Here is an 8,670-nt window from a genome sequence, read left to right on the forward strand (position 1 = left end):
AACTGGTGAAATGCAGGCACTCAGTAAGAGGCATTACTTCAAAAATAGAAGAAGAATTGGTTGAGGTGGACACCCATGGTTGGCCCCTGCATTTCACATGTATGTGCACAGTAGGACATGCCATCACACATGTTCACAAAAACGAAAAAAAAAAAGTTAATTGTTTTGAAATGACACATATTTGTCTTGGAAATGAAAAAAAAAAAAAAAACAAATATAAACTCCCTTTTCTAGCCCAAAAGTTGAAAATATAAAATATATCTTCTTCCTAAATTCGATAAGTCATCTGACCCACTAAAAATCACTCTATTTTGATTATGTTGCCTGGACTCAGGTGTAACTCAGCCGCTGAAACCTTGCCTAGCATGCACGTGGCCCGGATTCAATTACCAGTACTTAAAGATTTTTGTGTCAACCAATAATGAAAGCTTCTCTTCTGTCTAGTTTAGACAAATACTTACAAGAAAATAACATAATACAAGAAATGAATGTTAACTTTTTATTCTACCTTCAGAGACATTCAATTGATAATTCCATTGATAATACATGCAAGTTACAGCACAAATTTTGAAGAGATTTATTATTTTGAACACTGAATGGTTATGTAACTAGAATTTAGATCCTCTGATACATCAGTGTGTCTTTAACTATAAAATTTAGTTTATTCTAAAAATAAACATTTTTTTAATTTTAGACATTTTTGATGTGTCTTAAGTTACATATGCTTTATATTTAAGTTAAGATAAACTGTTGTTTTAACTGTTGTGACTTATGATATATATTAAACTGTGCATGACAAATTTTTAGGGGATGATAAATCACAGAATGCCCCTCTGCATAGGTAACACAGATGTTGATATTTTTCTGATATGATCAGGCATTGAGTTGCTTTGGGAAGCGATTGTTCCCTTCTAACTAAATGAAAGTCTAGATGCATTCATTCCTTTTGCTATGAGATGATTCTGTTGGCTTCCTCGATGTTTGTTCACCTCATTTACCATAATAATTGTCTTTGAACAAGAGATGACCTCTTGCATACCTCACAAAACAGCAAGGTCTGTAAAAGGAGACAATTTGAGTTGTACTATACATTCCTTCTAACTACAAAGCATTTCCTAAGTCCTTTTGGCCTCTTTCTTTGTGAGACAGCACTGGAATTTTGTTGTTAGTGCCTATTACACTTTCTGCTGCTGAACGTGGTGTGTACTTGAGTATTTTTTTGTTATAGGAGGAAAGGTCTCCGAGGAGAAGAACAAGACAACTTATTTGTTGCTGCTGTTCTCACAGTTGTTTGGAAAAGGGCAGCCTGCCAAACCTCCGGTGATGGGTGTTATATGTTTCGGGGTCATTCACAAGTTGATTTTTTTTCCTTTGTAGGATTTCATTTTAGGTCATAATGAAGTTTTGTGATAGGTATTGTCACAAACACTGCATTTATAGCTGTATTTACTAATTAACACCTTTTTAAAAAATTAACTTATTCATTATCGGAGTATACATTATCCATCCAGAATGCCCCTACTAAAGGAAAAATCATGCCATATCCACTTTAAAATATTTGAATGAATAAATTATTTCACTTAAAATAATTACATACTAATAAAATCCAAGGGCCTTGCAGATGCTATTCAGCTATATGGGATAGGACTCTTATTATATATTTATATTCTTACTACATTCATTCTTTCCTTCTAACATCCATCCCAATATTTGTTCTTATTCTTTCTTGAGTAAGCCCGCCATCATTTACTCCTACGATACTTTTATATATGATTTTCCCCCTCAGACAGTCTCAGAATGTCCTTGCTACATCCTTAAATTTATTTCAAAAAGCATGTCACAAGAGCTCTCTTTGCCACCTTCACTGATTGTAGCAGCTTCCTCATCCTCAGTTCTGGCTTTATTGTTAATCATAGCATGATTATTAATTACATTAAGATTCCCTACAAGAATGTAGCTCCTTGAGGGTCACTTTTAAAATTATTCAGTCCCTGTCTCCATTGGCCATGACTGCTCAGCCTAAAGAAGGGGCTAAGTCATCATATTAAATTGACTGTTGAATAAACCTGTTTGGTGCTGGTTCAGTTGTAAATAAGACAAGCAATGTCTTCTACAATTCAACTGACTTTGTCCAATGTTAAAATAGTCAGATACAAATACCACAGCAATCAAGCCTGATGGAATGCTATTTGGTGTTCTCATGCCTCTGGATCTTGATGAGCATCTCCTTCTTTAGACTTAGGGAGGTTTTCTTTTATATTTTTGTTGAAGATGCTTTTGTGCATTGTTTCTAATCCTATGATTTATAGCTTTAGTGTTTTTTACAGTGTACCAGAAATCCTGCATTTTTTTGTACCTGGGTTTTTTGGATTTGATATTTTCTTTGAGGAAGAGAATCAATTCTGTCAACTTATGTTCAATTCCAGATGTTCTTCCTTCCATTTTATCTAATTTATCGATGAGACTTTTCTCTGAAAATTTTTGTTGATTTCCTACATTTTTCATTGCAATTTTTATTTGGGGTTTCTTTAGAGATCATATCTCTATATTAAATTGTTTAGAAATCTTTGTTTTCATTTCATTCACTTCTTTGTTTTGTTTGTTCATTTGTTTGGTTTGCATTCTTAATTACAGCATTTATCCATACCGTCTTTGAGCTATTTGGTCATGATTATTATTGCTAACATAAGATCATTTTCTATATATCAACTCAGTTGCTATGCTCAGGGGATGTTAGCTTGGAAGTGCTAACTTGTAATGGAAACTCATTGTTTTCGTTACTATAATTGTATATTTAAGATGAGACCAAAGTATCTGGATTAAGGCGATTTGTAGTGTTTCTTAATCTTACTTATCTCTGTTAAGCAGATCTTTTAAAGCTCTATCCTTTGTTACTCTAAGTAGTCAGATTTTTGGTTAGGTTCCAGTTTTCATCAACTCAGTAGGTCAGTTCAAGCTCAGTGAGGTTTCCATGAACCTCAGAGAGGCACTCAGATCTTTTCCTCTTGCATCTGTGTGCTAATAGAGTTGTTGGCTCAAGTCTAGCATCCCTACCTGAGGAAGAGGGAAGGAGTTGAGTTCAGAAGGTAGGATCAGGGCATTTTATTCTCAGTCAGGTCAAGGGAGTGGATGAGTGATACTCTGGTTCTAGTGCCTCTGTCTAGAGAGGGACAATCCATCATATAGCCAGTGTGGTATATTTACACAGTGTAATGCTATTTAGCTATTAAGGAAAAATAGATTATGAAAGTAGTAGGTAAATGAATGAGGCTGATAACATTTTGAGTAAGGTAACCCAGACTCAGGGAGACAAACATTGAATGTTTTCTCTCATTTATGACCGTTCACTTTGAATCTTCAAATATGTCTGTTTCATTTGGAGTATCTTTAGAAGTCGTGAATTGCCATTTGCCATTTGGGGAGGAGATGCAACATATTGGTATCAGGATTAAAGACAAATAATGGAAAAGAAAAGTTAAATCGAAGTGAAGAGCAAGGTGGGAAAGAATATGGGGAGCAATAAATAACACTAAAGACCTTACAAAAATCACTGCTGTTATGGAACTGTGTATATTAAATCATTAAATTGATTTATCCTATAATAGGGCAACACCAGAAAGTAGCAGATATAAACAATGCTAAGCAAGGAATAAGGTATTTTCCTAAAACATTACTCTTTTGCAAAATTTCTACTCTAGTTTATATATTCTGTTTAAATATTATTTTCTTAAAACATATTTGTATAAGCATTTTCACAAGAAATGATGTTTGATTCTTACTTACTACAAGTAAGCACTACAAGTAAGTACTCATTTTATTGCTATTTATTACTGGTGTCCATTATTACTTATTTTCAATAATCTTAAAGTGTTTAAATTATGTCAAGCAAACTTGTCAATAATATTGTATTCATAATATTGTTTTTTTAGTTTAAAAATTCCCCATTTTGAGTATATTATTAAATAAATAGATTTAAAGTGACTTACACTTTTTTGTTTTATTTTATAGTTTATTTGAGATGCAGATTTACTACATAGTAATGAAGAAACTCAATAAAGTTATTAAATTATGTAGTGTTTCTGTAAGACTGCTTGTGAGATCTCAAGTATGTATTTAATATAGTGTTACCAGAGTTTTCAGACTTAAAATGCTGCAAACAAAAACATATTTTATATTAAAAAAATGGATATATTTTAACATATGTAAATATAATCACATTTGAATGCAATAAATGCAGTTTTTAGAAGTTTCTTCTTTCAATGTAAGACTAGAACCTAAAAATATCACTGCTCTCCCAGGGCTTTGCTCTCACTTAAATAAAAAATATACTTCATAAGTTTTATTTTCTAAAATCAGGCAAATGCAGCTTTCTTGTTTCTGTTCATGAACTGCCACTTATTTTGTCCAACTTTTCTGGAAATAAATTTAAAGTGATTATACAATAAACTTAAACATTAATCTACTAAATCTTTATTTTAATAAATTTTGGAAATTTTTCAATAAGTAACTTAAAATACATTGGTAACATAAATTTCCTTTGAAACGTTTAAAACTCATAACAATTAGTATAAACTTATGACTATAAGAGCATGAAGAAATATGTCATATGATTTGAATTTTATAATATGTATTTTTAATGCTTAAAAATGGAGCAAAGGAATAATAGGGTTAAGCACAGTTATTATGATCCAAATCAATCTTGAACTCATTTTAGAACTAAAGTTTCAAGTAGCAAAAACACTGAAGTCATTATTTTTAAAAAACTTCCAAAAGAAGTATTGCAAGCACAAATACGAACATTTCAAGAAATTCCAACATACTCCACAGATTGCTGCAAAAGCCTTCGACCCCCAGCCCACAAGATAGCACTGTGTGTTATATGAAAATATACTGGAAAACTATCAGAGAGGAGGTTATCGAGAAAGAAGAGAAACAGGAAAAATTTAAAGTCCAGTAGAGAAGTGAACAAATAAGGGCAAACCATATTGTTGCATAAACTATGCTGACACAAATACACTTGAAAATGTCATAACTAATACCATTAGTTTACATGTCAACTGGAAAATAAACCAAGAAAAATTTGATTTGTGTTTTAATGGAAAATAAATACTCTGTTTTGGTTTTCTGAGCGCCAGTAGGAAAAATCACATGTCCTTCCAAATCTAAATTTTTAAACACACTCGGTTGGGTTGAGAAGGGATGTTACCAATGATAGTCTTTAGAAACCATTTTAACACGCATCTCAAACATGAGAAGGAATGGAAACCTCTGAATGCCAAAACCTAACAACAAGGTAGATAAAAGCAAAAGTATAGATCTTGTGAATCTGTGGAGTCACAAATTATGAAAAACTTACTGGTTGGCTGCAAAAATTATTTTTAAAGAGCCATCAAATTAGACAGCTACAGCATAGATTAGTATATCTTAAATATAACTTAAATATCACATTCTTCATTAACCTCCAGATATTGAATCTTTCAATTGATTTTTTTTACATTTAATGAAGCAACAAAAATACAATTTTCTTGTTAAAATTTAAGTATTTTTATTTCTCATTTGTTTAACCATAATACATATGACCTGAAGATTTATTGTAACTATTTTACACTGTTGCTCCATGAGAAATATTTCTAATGACTATTAACTTTTTTTTTAAAAGCAAGTCCTTTATAGAAAGAGCAGATGTATTTTCAATTTTTAAGTTCACTAGGTTTTTTTTTTTAATTCTTTCACAATTACATTTTAGAATTAGTGAATTCTATTACACACATATGTACATCTCCTCAGTCAAAGTAACTGGCCCTACAAGGTTTTTAAATTAAATTGTAATGAGAAACTACTTATTGCTGTCTTGTTTGTGTTGTGATAACTTTGCTATCACTGTAAGTGCTTGAGACCTAAGCAATAGAGAGCATACCTGTGGTAGAAGAAAGGATTTCCTAAAAGGAAGCAACTTGGTTACAGAAGATACCACAAAATGGGCAAAAAAATGGTGACTTATGACTATGTTACTAATTCCCTGTTGAAGCAAAGAAATTAATCGAGAAACTTCATTAGAAACCTGATAAAAATTAAAATTATAAAATTAAAATTATTAAACAAAAACAAAATTATAATACAAAATAAATTATTTTAAAGCCCCACGTTTGGTGGTGTGGGGCTGGAGCCGAAATATATTGTGTTCTTATTAAATAGTAAACCTGGAAGTGCTATACTCAGTGATGCCCCTTAGAACGGATGTAACTTTAGTGTTCTATTATTTGAATCAATGATATCATAGCTAGAGAACTTACTTACATGATAGCTCCAAGATGTCTTTCACGAATTGATACTTCTGTATTCAAAACAATCTTTAATTTTGATAATGGAGCTCTTTGTTTTACTTAATTTTTAAATCTCGTGATGTCATTCTTTTAAAATATTTTTATCAATTTTGGAAAAATAATTTTATTAATATTTTGGAATTTCACACAATATGTCTTTGAACATATTTACCTATAACTTCTCTCCCTAACTCCTCCCAGATTCACCTCCATCACCTACGTCTCTACCTCATGCCCTCTTTGTTTAATTTTTATAAGCAGTCTATTCCCTTTGAACCTCCCATATACTCCTGGGTGCTGGACAATCCAGTTTAGTGGACCTACCAAGAGTCACAACATTAAAAAGTCTGTATCTCCCAAAGTTTCTGTCAAATGTCCTAAACCCCACAGTTAGGTGTATAGATTTATCAACCCATCCCACTCCATGCTGGAATATTTTCTGGCTTGTTCTTGCAGTGGCCTTGCTCTGACAATTGTAGTGGCTTGGGATGGTGAGTGCCTTGTTCCTTTCATGTTGAGCAGACACTTTCATTCCTATCTGCCCCAATCTTTGCTCTTATCATCTTTATGTATCCTCTTCTGCAGTGGTCCCTGAGATGTGTGATATCGATGTCCCGTTTATGGCTGAGCACTCTAACAAGTTAGTCACTCCATTTTGACCAGCTGTGAGTTCCTCCAGTAGTCCCCACCAAAAAAGAAAGTTTAATTGGTTAATTCTGAGAACTTCACTAATTTGCTGGAAGAAATGTGTGTGAGAGTAGTTAAGAATAAAATCTGAGCCACTAAGAAACTGGTGAATGTTAATGCCTTTTAAAGTCTCTGAGCTTCTCAAAAGCTGAGAATGAGTATATATGCAGAATGCAACAGCTAAACCGTCCAGAAAAAGGTCTACCTGTGCTATGAAAATTATTGAAGAGGCTGTCCTACCCCATCCCCCACCCCACCCCCTGACAGGCCTCCCCACTCTTTGGGGCCTCAAGTTTCTTGAGGATTAGGTGCATGTTCTCCTACTGAGGCCAGACCAGGCAGTCCCCTGCTAGAGATATGGGAAGGGGGTAGGGGGGAGAGGAGGAAGCAGAGTTCAGACCAGCAAGTATATGCTGCTTGGTTGGTCGCTCAGTGTCTGAATGATCTCAGTGCTCGGGTTAGTAGAGACTGCTGATCTTCCCATGGGGTTGCCCTCTTCCTCAGCCTCTTCCAGACTTTTTCTAATTCAACCACAGGGTTCACCAGCTTCAGCAGGAGGAAGAATAAGATGAGGAATTGTAGGGAGCAGACTGGGAGGAGGGCAACAACTGGACTGTTTAAAAAAAGTAATATAAATAAATAAATAAATTATTGAAGTAATTTCTTTGCTTAGAGTGGCTTCACATTTAGTGGATGACTATATGTAAAATATTTCATAATATTAAAGTTTATGTAATAAACTAAGTAAACAACCTATAGTGTATGAAAAATATGTTTAAAAAGGAAGTCATTATTAGTAGTATTCTTACATTTAGCATGTAGTCTTTCATGTGTTTCTTTTTTATATAACATGAACTTACATATTATGTTCATTTGCACCAGTCTACCAAACATGAGTTCGTATGTTACACAATGCCTTTCCTTTCCATAATGGAGACACTCCATACTGATAGAAAAAGTCTCTGCCTGCTATTCATCTAATGTATGATTAATGTTCAGAATTTATATAAAATTCAAACAACATCACATAAGTGACTAACCAAGTTTTTAAAGACTTATTTATTTTATGTATATGAGTACACTGTAGCTGTCTTCAGACACACCAGAAAAGGGCATCAGATCCCATTATAGATGGTTGTGGGCCCACCCATCTATGTTCATCTGCCTATGGGTCAATTGAACTCAGGACCTCTTAGAAGAGCAGTCAGTGCTCTTAACTAGTGAGCCATCTCTGCAGCCCAAGTTTTTAAAAATTACAAATTAAATTATCTGGGGAAAGTTTTCAATTAGCAATAATCATGCCTAGGATAAACCTAATTGGCTACGACACTGCCACTGTACAAATCTAAATTAAATTATCTGAAAACAAGTACAAATGGCCAGGATGCACATGGGAAAATGAGAAAATTTGAAGCCAATGGAAAAACAAAAATCACAGTGGTACCATTTTACCATATTAAGAATGTGAATTATAAACACAGTAAGTACATTTTGATAAAGAATTGGAGACAAAAATACTATAAACTTGTAATGAGAATATAAAGATTATAAATAACTATGGAAACTATATAAAGAATGTAAAAAATGAGAGCTGGCCTCATAAAATGGTGGAACACTTTAACCCTGTCACTTAGGAAGCTAAATTTAAAAAATGCATTTG

General features: G+C 33.2%; 1 pseudogene; it reads right to left on the bottom strand.

The window, feature by feature from the left end:
• Positions 1-8,241: 8,241 nt before the first annotated feature.
• Positions 8,242-8,357, bottom strand: LOC117722111 (U4 spliceosomal RNA; annotated as a pseudogene).
• Positions 8,358-8,670: the final 313 nt, after the last annotated feature.

Source organism: Arvicanthis niloticus, chromosome 16 (assembly GCF_011762505.2).
Source record: "Arvicanthis niloticus isolate mArvNil1 chromosome 16, mArvNil1.pat.X, whole genome shotgun sequence".
Classification (NCBI taxonomy): Eukaryota; Metazoa; Chordata; class Mammalia; order Rodentia; family Muridae; genus Arvicanthis; species Arvicanthis niloticus.